General features: G+C 44.4%; 1 protein-coding gene across 1 annotated transcript in view; it reads right to left on the minus strand.

Annotated features, from left to right (window-relative positions):
* Window positions 1–23,503, minus strand: part of LOC135397713 (KH domain-containing, RNA-binding, signal transduction-associated protein 2-like) — a 222,816-nt gene that overhangs the window by 88,627 nt on the left and 110,686 nt on the right. The gene's annotated exons all lie outside the window — the stretch shown is intronic.

A 23,503-nucleotide genomic window follows, 5' to 3' on the forward strand; every position in this document is an offset into this window, starting at 1 on the left:
GAAGTGGCGGGAAAAAGGTTTACTATATAAAAAAATAGGAGGGAAAGGTTAGCCTGCGCTACGGCGGCTTGCTATTCCCAGGAAAGAATAAAAAAAAAACAGAGGCAAATAAAAAGAACAAAAAACGAACAGGAAAACAAACACGAAATTGATCACAGTTCACCCAGAAGGCCACAGATCCGCAGGAACTGAACAAGTGCATTTGTCACCTGACTATGTGACTGTGAGTGTTATTTGAGTATACCCACCAAATGCCAGTCTTTCTTCCATTAGTATTATTAATTCTAACGCAGAATACTGTTGGGAAAGGAGTATCCCACATCGCATTGAGTCCCCTCGCTTGTTAGATTTCTCGCCAAATATTTCTGAAAAACCCTCTCCTAGACCACGTGACAGTTGCTCCTCTGGGCAGCAGTCCCTGTTGCTAGGTGGAGTCGCCCTGGGCCGGTGAGCGGCGCATCGCCTTCACTTTCATGCTCGTACTTGTACGGTGAAATTTCAACGTTAATGAGGCCGAGTTCGTTCAGGTAAACGTTGTTGGCTAACATTTCACCCTGGCCGTTAAAGTTTGGGTTTGGATGTTTTATGTTGCAACAGCATGTAATGGCCGTTAAAGAGACTATTAAGGCTGACTCATTTCACGTGCAAGTCACCCCAAATTATGACATGTTTATCGTTACGAGGTGAGTTATGTTTGCAAATTCTGTAAGGTGGTGTTTGCGTTCCTTTTAAACGAAGGAACGATGAGCCCATGGCAACAACAACAACAGATAAATTAATGATCATGAATGGGGAAATTCGCCACATGAGGTGCGGCCCACAAGGCACAATGGGCAGGATGAGATGTGTCCTGATGATGAGGGTCCATGGCCCTGAGCCCATGGCATATTTTTAGTAGTCTCCCTGCATCCTATAAATATCACCCGTACACCGTAAATAAATTTTCATTATTTCCTAAAATGATTATGCAAGCGAGCTGGTGTAAACTTGACATGGGCGACATATCCCAGAGCTTGACGTGAAGACAAGTGAAGACGAACAAACAAAAGTAGAGCGCAGGACAAGACTACAAGACAAGGGTCTTGTCCTGTGTTGCACGTTAGCTTGTTCGTCTTCTTCGCCCCAAACTTAGGGATATGTTGCCCATGTCGAAGGAACGATCTTTGGGAACTCAAGAGCTCGTATAGCAGGCACGACTACACGGGTCGACCAAGTCGCCGACGCCGCAGACCTCTATCGAGCATCACCGCCGGAAGCAACGGCAATGCGACTCAGAAGGATGACAATGAGGTAATGGGCGTCCAATGAATATCTTGTTAATACACGGCCCTGCTTCCAAATTAGCCGCCACAATATCAGCTGACGAAGACGCGTTCTACGTGTAAGGATTATCATCATTATTGTTATTCATCTTTACTTCTTCCTTCTTTCTGTTCCGTTGTGTTTGTGCTCAACAAAACGGTACCCCCGGAACTGCTGGTAAGCTGATGAATCCGGTAAACTGTCTGCTACAACAGCAAGTACATGTCGTGACGATGAATGATGAAACGTGCCACTTGATTTGTGTCTCACTAGCACGAGATGGAATGATCAGTTGATGGGTGAATAAATGATTTTGCATCCTCGTCCTTGGTACGACATGAATCCTTCATGACCAGACAATGTCGGTGCAGAAAGGCCTAAAGTCACAATATGACTCCACACCGGCCCCCTTAGAAATTCAATGAAGAAAACCAGTGCGTGACGCTGCTGCATGATACTGGGCCATGGACACAGAACAGTCTAGGACCTGTCTGCATGGTAATTGCGTTGTTTTACGTTTTCGTTGATAATTTCTCATGTAAGAGTATACCCTTAGAAATGAACTTCACCGCATAGCACACTCCTAGCCAACCATAATCTCGAATGATATCGTTCTCTGCCCTGACTTGTTGAAACCTGGAGGCGTACGCCTTTTTTGTGACAATTATGAACAGCATAAGTGTAACGCAAAAGACGTACGCCAAGCAGCAAAAGACGTACGCCTCCCGTTTTCAACAAATCAGGGCAGATAACGATATCATTCGAGGTCATGGTTGGCTAGGAGCGTGCTATGCGGTGAAGTTCATTTTTAAGAGTGTAGACATAGGTGCTGCGGCCATCTTTTAAGGACACCGTAAAGCAGAAGACAAGCAATTTATGCAGACGGCGTAATTTAACAGCTTGCTGCTTATAAACCCAGCGCGACTCTATATACCTGACGTTCCATCGCCGCTCATCCGCGGCCGCCCTCCAGTGTTGCTCATTTACCTCCCCGTTTCCTTGTTTTTTGTTTGTTTTAATTTCATGTTAGCGCCGCGAAGCAACTGTGGCTACTAACTGTGGCTATGAGCGGCGTACAGACGTGGACAGATGGAGAGAGGACAGCAAGAAGGAGTGGGCGACAGGGGGGGTTAGAATGCGTCCTGGACCGACATTCGTCTGGAAACTCTTCGGAAAACCCAGGGAAAACCTCAGACAGCACAGCCCCGTTTTTGTGCTATTGTCATCGATCTTAAAAGGGACCATCTATTCGAAAGTTACCCTCTAGGCGTTTCACGGCGAGATCAAACTTAATGCGTTGCGGCGTGTCTTTATAACTGACTCTCTCTTATGTTATTTCCTCTTTGATCTATCGACACGTTCTTTGCGGCGATGAACGCGAGTTCCCTGTTCGTGTCGCCGTCTGATTATAACGTGACATCAATGATATAAAAATGATGTAAAACTAAGAAAAAAAATGCGGTGTACTGAGGAACATTCACGCGAAAGGACCCTCTATTACTCCTTGTGGCAATTACGAGATATACAAATTGTCACAAAAACCCGTACTCCCATTTTCAACAAATCGGGAAGTATAGAGCGATATCATTTTGGGATTGCATAATGGCGGTTGGACGGAGTTTCTATTTCAATAGAGGGTAAGAGCATGTCATGTGACGAGCGGTGGTGGTGATGGTGGCAGTGGTTGTGACGAAGGTCTGTGCTAGAGTGCAGCTCCACCAATACCACAACGCCACCACCATGCTCCCGACGAAGATACGCAGCAAAGTTGCGAGTTCGTTGGAAATTCAATTCATTTATTTTTGTACTCGCACGTGCCAAGGTATAAGATGCGGTACTTGCCAAGCTGAACGACTAAACAAATTCGGCAAAAAAGAAAGAAGTTAAGCGAGAAAGTGAAAACTTTTTATGATTCCCGACCAGCCCCGTCTAACAGCGCTCGCTTTAGAACGTTTTGTATGCCGGCAGCGGTCACCCATAACAGAAACGAAAATGTTGCGCAGACAGCGTGCAAAGGTCAGTTTTTGTCTGCCTCGAGGGAGTTTAGAAAAGAGGCCCTTTCTAAACACAAGGCCAGCTCGTCCAACGAATTCCCTTTTCCATCACGCTAAATAATTCGCGAACCGGTGCACCAATCGAATAACTTTCTTTTTTACAACTATCTGTCCAGTACCGCCTACAAGATGCGCACCGCGTGAACGAGCGGGAGGCGCTCATTATTTAAATAAAAATTCAAATGAGTTTCGTGAAAAAAGCTAATTTCTAAAGCAGGGCGTCGTCGGCATTAAAATGGGTACTACTCCTTTTGGGACCTTCAGTGGACACCTTTTAGAGAAAAATCTGCCACCGAAGCGGGTCATTTATTGCAGTAATTAATTGGTTTCGGTTTACGTATTTTTGTCGCGGCTGGTCGCGGCGAAGCGCAAAAGGACGTAATTCATTGGTGTAATTCATTGGTGGACATGGGAGTGAAAGAGCGTCCTTTTGCGCTTCACCGCGACCAGCCGCGACAAAAATATGTAAACCGAAACCAATTAATTACTGCAACAAATGACCCGCTTCGGTTGCAGATTTTTCTCTGAAAGGTATCTACTGAAGGTCCCAGAAGGGGTAGTACCCATTTTAATCCCGACGGCGCCCTGCTTTAGAAGTTATCTTTTTTCGCGAAACTCATTTGAATTTTTATTTAAATAATGAGCGCCTCCCGCTCATTCACGCGGTGCGCATCTTGTAGGCGGTATTGGACAGATACTTGTAAAAAAGAAAGTTATTCGATTGGTGCACCGGTTCGCGAATTATTTAGCCCGGGGATTTAACTGAAACACCCGGTATAGTTTTGCAGTACTTTATTTCGTGTATATTTTATGCGTGTTGTGAGCGAGTGAACATATTGAACGGAGAAATTCAACTTTACTCAAGCCACAGAAAGTCCACAAAAACTCTTCACATCATACGCGGGATGGTGTTAATTGGGCTTCAGTAAATCATGTTGCATGTGCCATTCATGGTCAAGGGCACCACGCGGATTGGTGTATTACTGTTAAAACACTGATACAAATGGGTGCTTAAAGAGGTGTTTTTAGCACTATACACCATTTGAAATGGTGTTTATTGCGGAATACACCATTTAGAAAAAGTGTTTCTCGTAGAAAACTCCATTTCAAAAAGGTGTACTCGAATACTCTCATTTGAGAAGTGTAAAAAAAGGAGTGCGCCCTGGAACGTGCCATTTACACTTAGAAGGGTGTTTTTACTGTGTACGCAGAGTGCCAGCCGATATAGTGGCCCCTTGGGAAGACGTTTATTGATTTACTTCGATGCCACATCATAGATCTTCGTTTTTAAGAGACGAAGCAGGAAGTAAAGAAACGGATGAAACGATAGAGGATGAAAATTATTTATTTATTTATGAAAGTTATTCTCGTTCGCATAGGAAGCTATGCGGTGTGCCAGCCGATAGTGGCCTCATGGGAAGACGTTTATTGCTTTATCTCGATACAACATCAGAAATCTTAATTTTTAAACGATAAAGCACGAAACAAGGAGACGGATGAAACGAGAAAGGATGAAAGTTACTTACCGAGCGCTGGCGATAATCTGGAACACGAGTGCATAATAGTCTACCCCCTAATTGAATTACGGCAAGTATACGCTACTGGATCTCGCAGGTGGGTTCTACCAGCTGCACAACACCTCAAAAGAAAAACCTGCGAGCATGCTTTAAGAAAAGACATTGTTCGGAGCAAAGAAACCAACGAGGCGATATGCAGCGGATTGTACAAAGTTGTATGCACTCTCCCTGGATTTGTTGAAGACGGGAGGCGAACCATTTCAAACCATTTCGTCGAATGTCGTTTGGTCGAACGCCGTTTGATCGAAGGCGTTCGATCGAACGCCACTTGGTCGAAAGCCGATTGATCGACGCCGTTTGTTCGAAAGACGTTTGTTGGAAGGGAGTTCAAAGCTCCATGGAGTGCGTCGTACGCACCTGTTTTTCTGTAACTTGTGACTCGAGTATACGGAACAGGTAATTAGTGTCCTCTGCTTTTCTATTCATTTTATTGCTTTTTTCAGCCGAAGATGGGAGACCATTGGTTATTTTCAGACCTTTGGCATTTACGAACAACACAGCTGGACAGCACAGTGGGGAAGAATCCCACGTACTACAAATCTGCTAGTACACATATTGAAAAAAATGGCCTCACGTTGGGAGCAGCCAACAGCCTGTGCTTCTTCTGGGCACCCTTCTCATTGCTAGCGGCAAATTTAAAGGGAAAGTTCTGAAAGGGGATATAGTAATATGTGCGCGAAAGCCACTCGAAGTCTGTGGATACTAAGAAGGAAATTTCGCCATGGTACAACAAAAGATATTAAATTAACAACATATAAAACATTAGTTAAACCTCGTTTAGAGTATGCATCTGCAGTCTGGGATCTCTGCACATCCTCGCCATCCGAAAAAAAAAAAAAAAAAAAGTGAAACAGAGGAAATGCAAAAGTCTGCTGCCCGCCTTATCTTGTCTAGGTTTCGAAGGACTTATTCGGTTAATAGGAAGGGAGTTGCCTCAGGACAGAAGCCGCCGATATTTCGAACAGAGACTGTTCTTCTTCCAGAAGAAGAACAGTCTCTGTTCGAAATATCGGTGGCTTCTGTCCTGAGGCAACTCCCTTCCTACATCTCTACCGGTTCGCTGGATTTCTACCCATCCTTATTCGGTTAATGTTCGTTGCGACAAATTAATTTAGATTCACTCGCACACAGGCGTAAAGTAAATAAACTAATACTGAGTGGTCAGTTAAATACAAACATTATTAATACATTGTTAAAATTTGTCCACGTTCGACTAAATTATCCAAAAATATCATTTATTTATTTGTCAAGAATGTTTATTATTTTAGATAAATTATTAATTGCCAAATGGTTCGGGGATTAGTGGGGATGTTTAGTCACTATGTATCCGGAAAAACCTATCAGGTTTTCGAACGTGTGGATAACCCAGGCCCTTGAAGGCTGGGACCGCTTTTTGGAAGCAAAAGAAGGGGATTTGCATGAGGAATGTGTTTACGGGCAAGCGGATTACACTTGGTATAACGGCATTTAGAACTGCAACTCAGTTTCTTTTTTCTGCTTCTTCTTCTTCGACACTCCAGTTGCACCAATAAAAAAATCGATGAAACGACCGCTGCCGTTACGATCAAGCGGCGTTCGATAAATGGCTTTCGACCGAATGTCCCGCTTTCGATCAAAAGTCCCGGAACCGAGGCGTACGCCTTTTTGCGACAGCTATGCAATTATGTTTATTGCCACGAAAAAAGCGTACGCCCCGCACTCTGTGCAATGGTTGGCTTTCAGTGTGCTATGCGGTGAAGATTTGTTTTGAAGCTGATTTTTTTTTTCTTTTCGAAAATCGCCCAGAAAGAAATAGAGAGATTTAAAAAAAAAACAAAAAAAAAAAACACGAGAGACAAAAAACTGCGAGTCTGGCAACAATGAGTGGTGACGCCGTAATATTTTGGCTTTGTGTTTTCTTCCTTTCTTCTTGTTTTTTTCAGTGTCCTTTTCGTATTTGCTGGATGCTTTGTAATATTTTTTGCCGCCTTCTCCATTCAGTTTATTATTGAGGTGAGGGTAGCCGCTTTTCAGATGTGCCAAGTTTTCTTACTCCATTTTCATTCGTAAGTTCGTGGTGGATCTACAACCTTTATTCCGTTTTACAGTGCACATAGTAGGTTACTCGACCGTGGAAAAATTGTGCAGTCTTACCTCCCAGTCTGGCTTGAAGTGCTACTGTCCATATATGTCCGGTCGCGGGTTGCGGAGTCTTTATGGCCTACTCGACACTTTTAGAGCAGAAAATAAATACAAATTATTTTTGGAGAAATGCTTCGAAGCATTACTATACTTTGTATTCAAATTTGTATTCGAAACGTGTATTGCTGCCCCCAGCCTAATGGACACAGCATTAGACGAACACCATTGAAAGCAGATGGCATGCAGTCCAAGCCTAAAAGTACGGCAAGGCTGCCACGGGCACAAAGCACGGGCACAACGCACGGGCACAACGCACGGGCACAGGCGCGGTAGAAGGAAGTGAAAACGGTAAACAAACATGCTTCTGTGTGCGAAGCGTTTTCTTACGTCCAGAGTATTACGGGTATACGACAAGACATCGTCCTTAACGTACGACAGTCTATAGAGGGCTGTATTGTTTCCACAACCGTTGAGGGACCCGTGCCCATGGCAACGAGATGGGGAACACGATGTCGAAGGCAACCCCATCATTTGCCACCATTGTTGCCAACGTGTCTATTCTTTTCGGCTGCGCTCGACGTGCCTTTAACATGTAGCCTCGTTATCGGGCTTCTTCTCTCTTTTCTTTCTGTGATCGTTGTAACCGCAGAGTGCACCTGTGTTAGAGACTGTAGAGCTCCTGCGCTTTAGTCACGAACTGCCCTAATGGTTCTCCTCTGTTCGAAGGAAAGGAAAAAGAGCGAGATATGTCGTCTGCTATACATGTGAAGGAGAAAAAACGAAACCACGTACACCCTCACGCTGGCCACAATGACGCCAACACAGAACCACCTCACTCTGCTATTTACCACCACCACATCCTCCTTTTCACCATCCTTCCTTTTTCTCTCTCTCTCTCCTTTGTTTTCTGCCTCATTCGCTGATCCTGCTTATTGTTCTATGTCAGCTTCAGTATAGGCTACCCGAATGACTTATAATGTCAAAGGTGCCGTTTTTCATCGGTTAGAAAAATGGGACGACGGAATGCGACACTGTGGGGGGTCAGAAGGGATATGTGATTGATAAAGAGAGGCACCACAAGGGAGTACTAGCTGGTGTCACGCGAAGCGAAGATGATATACTCGTAATTATCGAGTCAACACCCGTTTATGCTGCTGGCCTGTGCTGGCTGCACTGGCCGTTTCCAGCGAAAATTTCCCGATAGCAGGGCAGCCGGAAAGAAATGAAACGCGACGGCATAGACGCGCCACCAGTTGCCAATTCACCTGGTGTTCGTTTCAGAAACCGTCCATTTGCAGAGAGAACGGCCAGAAAGTAGGCGAGCTGGTTGTACCGGACATCCGTACTTAGAATCTTGAGCTTGACGAAAAAAAAAAGACACACACGAACACGAATCTCAAACTGCTTTGTTTTTGAGATTGGTGTTCGTGTGTGTCTTTGTTCTGTTGAATGATGGCAGTTCAAGAAAGGCACCAGCAGCGGCACCCGAACTCACACCCTCTGATTGCCGGTCAGAGATGCTATCAATTACATCCCCCCCCCCCATGCTACGTAATCTCTCTTCAACGTACAAAGGCACGCTAGGAAACACGGGGACACGCACTCACATTCAACACATTCTCTCTTACACACATTGTCGCCAGTCAACCCCACATTCACACAGACGAACACACCTTTTCTCTTCCTTAATCTCAGGGTTCTAGGTGCGGATGTTCATTTGCGGTCGTATAAAGTTGTCTCAGCTCATTTGAACGCGTACAGATGACACTGACGTGGTCAGCATGATTTACTCGACGGAAGGGAACCGCAGCAGCTCGCATGTGCGTTTACAGTGAGTGCTGCACTCACCCACACACACAACTTACCCTACACCCCAACCCTACAGTTATCTCCCTTGATTTGTCAAAAACGGGAGGCTGACGCTTTGTGTGCGTGTGTGTGTGTATGTGCTATTATGCACTTACGTTAAATGTCAGAAAAAGACGTACGTTCTTAAACTCCGCAACTCTTTCCTCGCTTTCCACAAAGCAATAGTGATGACGGTGTCATTCTGCATAACGTTTGGCCTTCAGCGTGCCATGTGGAGAAGTTCTTATTATTATGGATTGCAGTGCCCTAAAAACAGTGCAGTACACAGAAGAGCCACACATAACTGAGTTCTTCACAGCCGTCGTCGGATTCATGCTGCTGTTCTTCACTGGATGATATCGATGAGCGCGCTAAGTGGCTGTTCCGGAGCGAGAGTGTTTGGCACTACCACCGTTAAGTGATAACGCTCGTGGTGCACGAAAAGGGGTTATCATGCTCCGCCACGTAACGTCGTTCCTCCTCTCCACACTCTTAAAGATGAACTTCACCACATAGCAGGCTACTATCGGGAAAACGGATCGGCTACCAAATGACGAACCAAAGCGTTGTTTAAGCCCACTGGTGTGTATCTGGAACCTCCACGAACGGAGTATCTATCTTGTTCTCGCAGATTATTTGCTGCGCTAATTTTTATCCTGCACCGCTTTTGCTGACACAAGACACTTGCAACGCTCTGTTAATTAGGGATTTGCTTAACTCTTTATATGCTTAAACGGAATCTTTCGGAATGTGCTTCCTTTCAGCGGGGTATAGTGATAGCACTTTTAAAAGATAACTTCACCACAAAGCACGCTCGTAACAAACCATCATCCCGAATGGCATCATCATTCTCTCCCCTGATTTGTTGGCAGGTGGAGGAGTAGCCTTTTTGTTACACTTATGCACTTACGTCGAGCGTTACAGAAAGGGGTACAAAAAGTAATACCGCCGCTCTCCATCCGCCGTAATTCATACCTCACTGCAAACTTCAGGAAAAAATTTGCATTACTCATCAGTGAAGTTAGCCATGCATTTTCTATTTAAAGCATTCAAAAGGCATTTCCTCATGCGTCACCCACATCTACGTGACCACAGGCAAAACAGAAACGTTCTCTCCTTTACTGCTTTCTTCGTCATTTTCGTTCGCTTTCGTTACTGCTTTTCGTTTTTGTGCTTAGCATTCCAAGAATTCACTCTCGAGCAACATCTGCAAGCTACAATTTGCCGTCTGTGCTTTCTGAAAGCGTACGCAAACAAAATTGGAATCGTGGCTGAAAGAGAAAACATGCCACGTGCATACTTGCATCGTGGATCAAAGAGTGCGAAGTGGGCTTTGGTCCCCGGACCTGGGAGGCAGCTCAATTCTTGGGTACATGGTGCCCTTTTTGAAGATCAGGGGTAAATAGTATATTGTTTCGCTTGTCTATGGCACGAAATTATAAATGGACTTCTGTCTTAGAACTGCAAAAAAAAAGAAAAAAAAAGATAAATGCGGCGGCATCTTTTTCATTCCGGTCAAACCTGAAGATGCTACATTCTAAGAAAAAGAAAGAAAGAGTAAATTGGAGTGTAATTACCGCTTATGGTTCCCTGGATTGCAGTTACTCTCCATTTTAGTAACCTGGACCTGAAATTTACTCCCCAGAACTACAATTAGTCACTAAGAGAGAGAGAGAGATACATGATGACGATGATATGAGGATGTCTTCCGCTCATGGGGCAGAATGCTACCCCATTGCTATTGGGGAAAAGTGAGAGGGTGGTGATGAGGATGATGCTGACGACGCCTACGGGGTCTTAGAGGGAGTCGATTAGGCCGGTAGTTTCAAGGAATTTGATAAAAGGTCGCAAGACGGACATCTGCTTTCGTTTGTCCCATGGTCCCAAAATGAGTGAGGTCAAGGGTTCGGCTGTCAATCCGCGCAAAGTCGTTTGCCAACAAGTGACGCTCCCTCCTGTAAATGGCACATGCGATGATCACATGGTCCGCGGTCGCTGGCACACCACACTCCGGGCACAGGGGGCTACTGGCACACCCTATCTTGTAACGGTAGTACGGCGCAAAGGCAATATTCAGCCGTAAGCGATGTAGGAGGGACTTAATGATGCGCGGTAAAGATGACGGGAAGCGGCACGAGAATGTTGGGTCCACCATTCCCAGTATCGTACAGACAGGGACACCCCGACGCCATTGTTCGATGGATAAGGAGGCAGTCCAGTCACGAAGAAGGGACCGTCTATCCTCCCTTGGGAGTACAATCGGTACGCACTTGCGCTGGTGGTGAACGGCCGCTGCCGCAGCGTCGGCAACGTGGTTGCCAGAGATTCCGCAATGACCCGGAATCCATTGAAACGCGATGGTGTGGTCGTGGGCAATTATTAGTCACTAAGCTTCGCAATCGGTCGCCTGAATGCAACAGCCTACGTAAATATGAGCTCTTCGTAAATCTGATGGAATAATTCTATATAGGTGAACAACTTACGGCACACAGAGTAAATAATAGCTAGGGTCTCTTTCTGGCAAATTGTCACATATATGCATTTCGCAAAATTTTATTACTCTATATACGGTTCAGAGTTTAATTCAAAGGTAATTCACGGTTTTACCTGCTGAGTGAAGATGTCAAACCGTTAGGTTCCCTGTGTTGCTTGAAGGGTGTTCGTAAATACTTTGCACAGATAACAACAACAACAAATAATTGATGATGATGTAGTGGGATGTTTCGCCGCTGAGGCGGCACCCCATCCCATTGCTTGAGGGCAGACTTGTGCGTAACGCGTTACTAGTAATTGCGTTACTTGTAATCAATTACTTTTTTGCCTACTTTTTCGAGTAATCAGTTACTTTACTTTACTTTACGTAGATTCGCGCAACCTGGACTCTTATGTATATATGAAATAATTCTCACAGTTCGTATACATACTTGCACCCCTAGTGTTCAATCCCTATGCCACTGATTTTAAATTTGAAAGGGAAATGGATATGTGAAGAGAGCGTGGCTATACACATTAAACTTTCAAAGTGCGTGCGGTGCGCAAATCATCCCTCCCAAACTCGTCCTTTGTAAATGCAAATTACCGTCATTTCCTACCAATTTTGAAGTCTGAAAGCATTCTGCCCCTTCCGGGCCCCGAGGGGGAATTAAGGAGCATCTTGCTCAAATGTCGTTCCAAATTATACGCACTACGTAAGAGCCGTTCCTTATACCCTAATAGCTGGTAGTTACGTGCGAATTGAAAAGTGCGTCCCTGCCGGCTGTTCCGATTCACCGGGGCAGGTTCCTGCAGTATTTATTCACTAATGCTCGCATACTCTGGTACCGCGTGCGGGATCGCGCGGAGTCTATTCAAATTAATGCGCACAGTAGGAATGGTAAGCGAACGCATAAGGACGTATCTGCACGCTCTAGAAACAACTCTTTATCGCACAGCCCTCTCCCAGCCAATCACACTTAAGGATGACGCCATTCTCGCACCTGATTTGATGAAAATGGGAGGCGAACGACGACTCTTTATGATACTTTGCATACACTCTAAAAACAAACTTTACCGCATAGCACGCTGTGCGTCGACTTTGCCACGAATGAATGGGTCATCGCTTCTGATTCCAAGAGAGAGAGAGAGAGAGAGAGAGAGGGGGGGGGGGCGTACGTTTTTTGTGCTATCTGAATACGTGATAATTGACGTAAAAAGGCGTACGCCCCCGCACCAGAAGCAACAGCCCTATCATTCGTGCACATAGTGTTATGCGGTGAAGTTCTTCTTTTAGAGTCTATTAATGGTCACGAAGAGGTGTATACGCCCCACTCTGTTCTCTCATATGGCTTTCATGCGACAACTGCGCTTGACCAGCTCGCGTGGCTCAGTCGTTAGCGTGCTGGCCATGTGACGTCGAGACTGGGAGGTACCCAGGTTCGAATCTCGATGCCGGCTGTGCTGTCTAGGGTTTTTCCTGAGTTTTCCTCAGACGCTTTCAGACATATGTCGGCATAGTTCCCTTAGAAGCCGGCCCAGAACGCACATTCCCCCAGGGCGTCAGTCGTGACGTTGCACACCTCTGTGAGGCCGACAACGGTGAGCCCTTTCACAACCACCACCACAACTGCGCTTGGAAGAGAAGGGAAGATGTCCGTTGATTCAAGAGAAAGGGGGAAGTTAAAGGGGCACTATATAGCGTCCAGGGAATTCTCCTCGCGGAATGAAAGTTACCTCGACACCAACACAAAAGGAACGGGACTCACCTGTTACGTCGTTCGTGATTCGTGAGTGAAAGAAGCCGCAATTTACACCTCCTCTCCTTATCAAGAAGCGCGGCAATGCGGAGCAGCCTGTCATTGGTCTCCTCAAACGATCTGCCGCGATGATTGGGGGAACCGCTTGAGGAGACCAATGGGAGTGCACTCCGCATTGTCGTACTTCTTGAGAAGGAGGGAAGAGTGAATGTGCGAATGGGCGGTTTTCATTCGAGCACAAATCACGAACGACGCAACGGGTGAACCTCGTTTCATTTGCGTTGGTTTCAAGGGAACGGCATCTTTCATTCACCGAGGAGAAATCTCACTGTAATGCCCCTTTAATCGTGTACCGCTCACTCTCGGTTTCCGAACAAGTTTCTCGGTCCAACACGGGGTGGACGAAAGGCCAGTGGAAAAGGTGGACCAGTTCAATCCCGCTCCTTATCATCGGGAACAATCGAATGAGGCAAATATTAACGTGGGAGGCAAGATAGAAATAAATCATCCAACACAACTGAGTGAAAGGACCCAGTTCGAACGTGCTACAGCTGATATTCTCACAACACCATAACTCCGAGGGATTATCGGTTAAACTTTTAACCAGCAACAGCTGCAAGATGCCGAAAAAAAATAATGTCACGCGTTGTTCTTTCACGTGCGTCCTTATAATCTGCGGTGCATTTTACAAAAAATGTTGATGCAAAATACACTAACTGCATACAGGCAACACTTTAAGGTACTCTAGTACTGTGGATACAGTATATTAAGCAAAAGAAGTACGATCTGCTACCTGCAAAGCATGAGGGCGAAACGCAAACAGCATCCCACACTGGGACACCCTTCCGAAAGCTTCATTGTTTACACAATACCTTTGAAGTGCGGGGGATCTTACACGGGCAAAATCGGGAGTTGTTTGAACGAAAGAGGGAAAGAACAGGCAAACAGTGTATCGATAGCCTCTAGAGTCTCAGCACTAGCGAAACACATCACAGCATGCGATGGTTGAGAACCAATTTGGTCAAACGTTGTAACTATATATATTGTGGTCTGCAAAGATATGTGGCCGCCTATACGCCTCCATGCCCAACCTGCGGCTCTCGCGAAATAAGCCTTCAATCATCTTGCCGCAGCCACTTCTTTGCTGCTGCTCCCTCCATGAAACAACAGTATGTTGCCTGGATCGGGATTTCCCAAAGTTTGGTTTTTAGGGGGTCCCAGGGACGTTTTACTGACTGCTTTCTCTTTCCCCCTTCCTGCCCTTCCTGTACTGCCACTTTCCCTCAGTAAACTTTCGTTGGTGGTTGTGAGTCTCGTCCTGTGTATACATTCAGTTTCGTCCGATGTCCCTTCTTTTCCCCCTCTCCCTCTTTTCCCTCAAGGAAATGCTACCTCCTTCGACTCAATATTTGTTAGTCCTCTTTGTAGATAGTATTTTTTTCTTCCGTGTCGTAGACTGAACCGAAACATTGTGCAGACCGAAGCGTTTAGTGTCGAGAGCAGATGTGTTGCTGCTGTCTGTCGTCCGGTCTTTGGCTGCTTCGCTAGGTGCGCCACTTCTCAAAAGAAAGTGACGTTACCTGAAGATCGGGGAGGGGGGTATATGGTTATTAAGAAAAAGAAAGGAAAGGTTAGCCAGGCAAAGCCGGCTTGCTATTCCGAAAAAAAGGGGAAAACGAAAAAGAAAAGGAAGGAAAAGATAAAGGGGAATCGAAAGAAAAGGAAGGAAAGAAAAAAGAAAAACGGGGAAAACGAAAAAGAAGAAAGGGGAAAAGAAGGAAAAAAGGGGAAAGGAAAGAAAGAAAGAAAGAAAGAAATAAGAAAATAAACACTAGTACAACGTTACATACAATTCACGAGTCCTGAGAGTCGGAGAAAACCGAGGAGAGCGGCAGTGACAGCCCACTGGTTGGGGTGCAAGACGGGGCCAAGGAGAGCGGCCAACGAAAAGTCGTTACAGCCAATCTGGAGCAGGCGGCAACGGAGGGTGTCCCTATGTTGAAGGTGCTGCTGACAACGCAGGAGCTTGTGTGGGATGTTAGATGGTGGGACTGAACACTGTATAGCAAGCAGCACATTTGCAATCGAAAAGGCCGCCTCGGGCTGGTTCACTCAGCATACGTTACCCACTAGATTGGTGTTGGTTACTGATAATAATCTGATATAGATGCGGCAAAAGACGGGAATAAATAAATAAATAACAAAAATAACAATGAATGACTAAATAAAATAATACAAATAAACGACATAACATAAATACATTTTCGGTACGTAACAGACACAAAGCTAATAATATCTCCATTGGTAAGTTCGCCTCTTTGATGACAATACACATCGCAATACGTGCAAGCGTAAGGTGTAAGTGCTCAACAGTTTACTAAGAACTTCGTACAGGTCGATCATTCATTGACAAAACTGCAACCTAGAAACAAATTCGTTCCATGCGCCAGATTTCAAACAACGCACCGAATCCCAAGCAAAAACAATACATATGCCATCTAATACGATCTCACGATCTAATACAGGACAATGGGTATAGTATACGGTAAATATATATGCTTATGGATCTTCGTACAGCACCTCGCTTCATCGTATAGAACAACACGATTTATTCTGGACAGACAGACTTCGTGCATCGCCACTCTCCATTGCTCTGCGGTGTGATATAAAATTTACGACTCCTTTAAAATGGAAATGGAGACGGAAGAAAAGCAAAGACGCGGAGATATAGGCTAAAATTATGTTGGGCGAGGAGTTGTCTTTCTGATTCTTTCGTGAAATGTCATCGTTGAAACAGACGACAGTCGAGAAACTCCAACTGAAAGCGGAATAGAGTCGTCAGGAACTCAGGATAAGGATTGCGCTCACAGTTCCATCACGGCGTAATAAAAGGCAGACTAGGGAGTAACTTCGTCTTCATCTTTCTTGTGCCATTCTCAGCAGGTGTACATGATCGCGCGTATCCCCCGGTGGTATAGTTTGCATCACGTTTTGTTATATTTCTAGCGGACACGACACTCCTACATGAATAACGTTTCATACTCAAGTCCGGCTGGTAGCACGGTCCATGTGAAGCACTGAGGTACGGTACTGCAATTGTTGCGGTGAATCACCTCATTCCATCGTCATTCATGTAGTAGTAAAGCAAATGTGCTTTCCGTTTTTTTTTTGTGTGTGTGTTTTTTCACAGTCAATTCCTGACTGACTAATCTACTAATGAGATAGTTGCTGAAATCCAGGTGTTAGTCAGTCAGTGTTTTTTGCGGTTTTACGTTTTTACATACGGATTTTTACATCTTTTTTATTGCATTCAGATTGAAAGATACGAGAGGGACAAGCCCTGTAACACAATCCCTGAAATAAAAACGTAACTGTTTAGTTAAGGGTAAAAAAGAGAAAGAAGTTGTACATTAGCACACGCACAATGCACCGTTTTGTACATTATTATATAACATTAACAACTACACAGATATATAAATACATCACGGAGAGATAAATACAAGAGGACGAAATCGGAGGTTATTTACGTATGTAAGGAGGTACGTACAAACTTTGGCGATAAAAAAGATAGAAAGCAAGCGAGCTGGTAGCAGATAGAGTCACTACACACTAGTGCCAGATATCAATAACGAAAACCCGAGACTAGTTGATAATAAATAAAAAAAATGACCCACACAAACACAAGTCTCAAGATCGACTTGTGTTTGTGTGTGTCCTTTGTTATTTATTTTCCCCTAGCTCGGGTTTTCATTATGGACAAACTTTGACGTTCTTTTAAACAACAACTTTATAATGGTGATGATGTTGACGATGGCAGATCAGGTGCTTCGTCGCCACAGGCCATCCTCTACCCCTTTGCCTTCTCTTTAAATGTACATACAGGACAGATTTTCTGAAAAAAAATATATATCACTTTTTTCAACACGAAATCAATTGCAATATAGCATATGCTGAAAGGCACTCCTTAGGAGAGCACCAGCAAACTCCTAACGCAATGTCCTAAATAGCTTTCAGCAATTAACTTTTTAATTATAAAAGCTACGACGTTGTCCCAATGAGAACCTCTGGTCCCTTCTGTCACCTGATACCGTTGCCGTTTTCAGAACAAAAATTCGTTCGATAGATCGTCCGCAAAAAATTCGTGAAGGAACACCTTTTTTCTTTATTTTGTTCATTGCGCATCTTCGGAGACGCGCGTCTTTCCTTCACCTCCAATGTGAGAGGGTGAAAGAGCACACTATCACCTATTGCGTCCTGGAAAAAGATTAAAAGAAAACAGCAAATGCAACCCAAGATAAGAGCAGTTCCGATAGCGTCACCCGGTACATTTGTTTTTGTTTTGTTTCCTCAAGTTAGAGCTCATCTTCGACCGCATGAGTCGGCACTGTGCTCCTTCACTCTCTCACATTAGGAGTGAAGGGAAGACACGTCTCTGGGAGTGCGCAATGAACAAAACAAAGAAAAAATGGTGTTCCTTCACGAATTTTTTTGCGGACGATCTATCGAACAGATTTTTGTTCTGAAAACAGCAACGGTATCAAGTGACCGAAGAGACCAGATGTTCTCATTAGGACAACCTCGTAGCATTTATAATTAAAAAAGTTAATCGCTGTAACTTAATTTGTACATTGCCTTAGGAGTTTGCTGGTGCCCTCCTAAGGAGTGCCCTTCAGCATATGCTATATTGCAATTGATTTCATCTCGGAAGAAGTGATATATATATATATATATGTTTGACGTAACGATGAAGAGATCGAACTCACGCTCGTGCATGGGCATGCATTCATTAAACTGGCATTCCTCGGAACGGACGTTCCTGTGTTCATCACATATATATTTAAAGAATCTGTTCGCAGTTAGCTGGGACACCCTGTATATTGCGTGTTTTTGTTTAAGTTGACCGACAAAGAATTCCAAATCCCACAAAGAAAAAAAAAAGAAACAGAAAAGTGAGAATATCCACGGTACCCAAGATATCTACGGTACGGAATCCAAAACCGCATTAGAGTGGAGCAACTTGGTGATACATAATGCCATGATAACTGAAAACCTGTGGTCTTTTCGAAGCTCGAAAATCGCACTGCATGAAGAAGATACATTAGGGGCACTGCCTTCTCTGGCACAGAGGGGGGCCAGCCATCGCAAGCTCAACAGGATATATCCATAGAGCAGCATTCATTCCTTTCAAGTGGAGTCTGGATTGCAGCCAAAAGGTCTTTGCGGAAGTTATATAAACCCACGAAAATTGAGCTAGTTTTCGACAAGGAGACTTTTTCATTCGAGAATAAAAGGCCGTTCGGTTTATGTCGCTTCTTGTAGAAGCGTATAGAACGCAGGTTTGGGGGTCACCGTAAATAGATGGCATCGTCATGTTGTATATATTCATGTCGGTATAGCCATTTCTCGTGGTCATTTACGTGACCACCGTGAATTGCAAGAAGTGAAGTGAAGTGAAATTCGAAATTCGGAGTGAAAAATGGGGTCTTATTTCCCTCACCACGGATCAGCACCCCAAGCAACACATTGTACTGAAAGTCGAGTGCAATAGGGGTGGACGGGTAGGTGGAAGACCTTGAACAGACTCTTGAACCTAAGGAATATTGATAAGACACATACCGTCCATCCCTATTGCACTCGACTTTCAGTACACGGCGAAGGCCAACTATTGCACAGAATGATACCGTTATCACTCCTGATTTGTGGAAAGCGCGGGGCATACGTCCTTTTCTGACAATTGACAGAACAGCGTAAGTGTCACCGAAGGGCACACGCCTCTCGGTTTTAACCAATCATCGGGGAAGAACGATGTCATTCGGGATGGTGGTTGGCTAAGAGCGTGCTATGTGGTCAAGTTCTGTTTAAGAGTGCAGATTTCGGTGGTTAGGTTTTAAACGTGTAGCCACTCGCGGAAAATCGGCGACAAATGGAACAGCAATTTCCAATGCATACAGTGAGCATAGCACTTCACTTACATTTTAGAAATCATTTTGTTTTAATAAATTGCCGGTTACATGTTACGGAATTCAGGCAACACTGCACACCCATCCTTTTTTTCTCTTTTCTTTTCGCAACAACTGGCCTGTCTTCTACACTCTTAAAAATGAACTTCACCGCATAGCACGCTCCTAGCCAACCATCATCTCGAATGATATCGTTATCTGCCCTGATTTGTTGAAAACGGGAGGCGTACGGACACTTATGTTGTTCATAATTGCCACAAAAATGGCGTACTCCTCCCGTTTTCAACAAATCAGGGGATATTACGATATCATTCGCGATTATGGTTGGCTAGGAGCGTGCTATGCGGTGAAGTTCATTTCTAAGAGTGTACACTGTTAAAACAGAACTTCACCACATAGCGCGCTCCTAGCCAACCATCATACCGAATGATATCATTCTGTGTCATTATTTGTTCAAAACAGGCGGGAGGCGCCTATCTGGGACAGATTATCTTGTCCCGGATAGGCGGCTCCCCCCTGTTTTGAACAAATCATGACACAGAATGATATCATTCAGTATGATGGTTGGTTAGGAGCGCGCTATGTGGTGAAGTTCTGTTTTAACAGTGTAGCGGTTCAACATGAAGTGACAGGAAATAAAATCAGTGACTTTGACTAGTGATCAGTGACTAGTGACTTTATATCGAATACGGTTAAAAATTGGGCTGTTCGTCTTTCAAATCCCCCCCCCAAAAAAAAGAAAAATAAAAGGAAAAGAACAGTGTCAGGGTTACAAAAAATACACGGCACGGACACAAAACATAGGTTTTGTGTCTTGTCTTGTGTTTGTTTTGTCGCGTTGTGTATTTTGTGTCTTTTTTAGCAATTCTATTGACTTTCGCTGTATAATTCTCTTCACAACCACGTAAAAAAAACTATCGGCGTACGTTTATCGGTGCTTCTCGGTAAATACCGAAAACCGTCCTTGCATTATAAAAGCAAAGTCTCCTCCTCTCGTTTCCGTAGCAGTATAATCTGCGGAAAGTGCATAAGCAAAAAGGCAATTTAAACTTACTTTTGTGCTCGAGAGGCTGCACACGGAAAACCCAATACACGCCCAATTCGAGGGCATTGGAAAGAAGCAGCGAGGTAAATAGTAGCAGATGTGTTCGTAATAAGTGTGACCCGCCATACTCCTGATATGGGAGCACATATGCCACGCATAACCGTTCTCATGATATGGTTAGATAGGTCAGGCTTAGCGAGATAAAGCAGGCTTCGTAGCTATACGACACAGCTCGCGGTGCCGGAATGAAAACCTGCTCTATATCGATGCCCATGATGAAGATACCTGTTCAAGTGTTACAACAGACCGAAAAAATGTTATTTCCGTTACTTCGTATTATAAATCAACCTCGTTGAAAGATTCAAGACGGAAAGCATAAATGTCATGAGTGAACATTACTCCAGTCCAGGAATTTTAGAAAGAACCCGCGAAACTTCCTAGTTTCGGATACTCCAAAGAGTTGGTGACGTCATTGAGAGCTCCGACGTCTGTCTCCTAGCAACAGCTGAAGAGCACACACACGCACATTCCCAATCTCCGCACCGAACTTGGAAGGTCGCCAGCAAATGTAGTGAGTTGGGATGTGCGGATACTCGCATTTTTCGAACACCGAAGCGAATAATTTTATATTCGATTCAATTTTTGAATCGAATACGGAATTCTATGTACGAATTTCGAATCGAATCGATGTTTTTTCCAAACCGAATATATTCGAGTAACTCCGAAGCTGCACACGTAAGGTCGAAAACGGGAGGATATAAAACAAAGTGACCTTTACTCCATATTCTGATCCATATGAATATATCGCGTATACATGCCGTACACATGTTTATGTTGGTACAGATACGCTGCATGTATATCCGGTCCGGTTATACAACTATTCGCTTCGCACTTGCTTAGGCTATGTATCTATTCACTATCACTTGGGCTCTAAAATAATTATTCGCTCATCCCTTGTAGTGAGGACACAATAAGTCCCGGGAATGAAGCACTCTTTTAAGCAAAACTTTAATATACACAAGCTTTCGTGCAGAACCTGCACTTCATCAGGTGTCTTCATTCCCTGGACTTATTGTGTTCCCACTACTACCAGAGTGGACTGTGTATTTTTTTCTTTCATTGCCCTTGTAGTGAGGCAATGATAATCGCCCTTGGAGGAGTAATGTCGCCAGACGAATGGCTGATTGCGCAACCCATGACGTCATACTTCTCAGAAGCAGAAATTAATCTTATGATACTTCCGCGTCACACTGGCAGACAACAATATTGTGGGACAACACAGTGCTACATACGTCGATTACAATGGCATCAGTTCAGCAAGATTCTCAAGATAGGAGATTTATTTCCCTCATCGCGTTCACACCAGACAGGTTGCTTCCTGTTTCTCTGTTCCAGATTTATTTCGTAGTGGCACTTCTTATAGAGCTCCCCGTAGAAGAGAACGCGAGAACAGCCGCACTCTGGGGGTTTTCTTTTCTTTTCTCGTACTGAACTAAGAATAGAAGCTAAGATTCCTCAGAATTTTCAATAACGCCACACGATAGCTGCACAAGAAGAAGAAGAAGAAGAAGAAACACGGCTACTATCTCCTGAATATTTGACCGTCCAATGGACGACGCAAGTTGTGTCCTTCTTCGCTAGAATGAAAGTGTCTGGACGTTTGTTGATGCTGCTGTCTTCCGTCTCTCCCATTTATTTCATATATAAAGCACGCTCAGATAAAGGCCAGATATTTTATTCCTCCTCAAATAGTAAACAGAGAAACTTTCATGTACGGATGAACGTACTTCAACCGAGAGAAAAATATAAAAGGGTAATGGATGTTGGTAAATAAATAAACCAGGAAGGAAACAATGTCCTACCGAGTTCTCCAATCGGAGTTCGAGTGTGAAGTTTTTCTGAGAGGAATGTCAACCATTTTTTGAAGGGAATCGCTTTTCTGTCTTTTGAAGAAGTGAGGCCGCGTATCGAAGAAGAATTTTTTTTTTTCGTTTTTCGGTATATCTCGTATTGCTAAACTGCGGGCAATTCGGCTCCTGCAGTTTTCGCGGATGTTTACAATTTAGGGCGCAAGAACGGCTGTCTAACTTTCCTCCTCCTCTTTTTCGTAGTGTAGAAACGCTGCTGCCAATCCAGAAGAGGCTGACGCACTGGGGTATATACAGTGTCATGGTTATTATTATTATTCTACGGCGCTTTTAATTAATTCGTAGCTTAAAATCACATACACCTGCCGGTGATAGGCCCCAAAAAGTGTTGCTCCCCCCTCCCCCCCCCTCAATCATCACGCAGCTGTTTACTTTTGTAGTTTCCTCCACATTTAGAAATGGCGCAATGAGCACAGTACCAATGGGCATTTGCTTACGTGTATATTCTGTTCTAACGTTCAAAGTTGTACGTTTCGTTTCATTCCTGATCAATGGAGGGGCTTTAGACAAAAAGTGAATGTTACTTCACTTGACTATGCGTTGCGTATATGCCTCTCTTGGAATGCCCACCGTGACTTCGGGATGTATACATAAATATATTTGCGTGCGTGTGTACTTATGTGTGTACTATACGTGTGGTTCACGGATGGGATGGGATGCGGTATGCGCATGCGCTGCGTCGGCATGTTAAACGTTGCATTATCTATCCAAGGTATTCGATATTGCGTTCGCTGCAGCCCCGTTATTAAGGACCGAATAGTACGGGAAAGACAGCACACAACATGTGTTGTGTGTAGTCACAGTCTACTGTGACTAAAAGCTAAAAGCAGTTTATTGATGTCAACCGCGACAAGTCTTCTTCACAATGTAGCATAGTGGGAATGGAAGAACAGTCGAAGTGTCCTACAGAAACTACTTTTTCGCTGTTACCATACTGTTAAAACAGGGCTTAACCACATAGCACCATTTCAAATTACATCACGCTAGCAGCGTGCTATATATGTGTATATATGTTCTGTTTGAACTGTCAGGTATAGCAGGGAAAAGCAGTTAATTTCTGTAGGTGACCCGGGTTCGAAATCCGGGTGTCTTCCATGGTTTTTCCTCGGACGCTTCAAGGCAAATGTCGGCACAGTTCCCTGTGAAGTGGGACGATGCACAGTATCCCTCCCTGCCATAATGGTGACGTTGGCTGCCCGGCCGTGGCAGTCTAGACAGGCAGTTCCTTCATCATCCCTGTTTTAACAGTGACAGCAAAGAAAGAAGTGTCCTTGCACGTGATCAGGACATGTTTTGTATGTTACACAACCCTTCCGATACGACTGACGAAACTTGACCTTACGGCAAGGTAGGCACTTGCAGGGCTACAAACTGGATAACTCGATAGCAAACACCTAATCGCAATGTCCGAAGTGCTTCATACCTAATTCATAGTT

This window comes from Ornithodoros turicata, chromosome 6 (genome assembly GCF_037126465.1).
Source record: "Ornithodoros turicata isolate Travis chromosome 6, ASM3712646v1, whole genome shotgun sequence".
NCBI lineage: Eukaryota > Metazoa > Arthropoda > Arachnida > Ixodida > Argasidae > Ornithodoros > Ornithodoros turicata.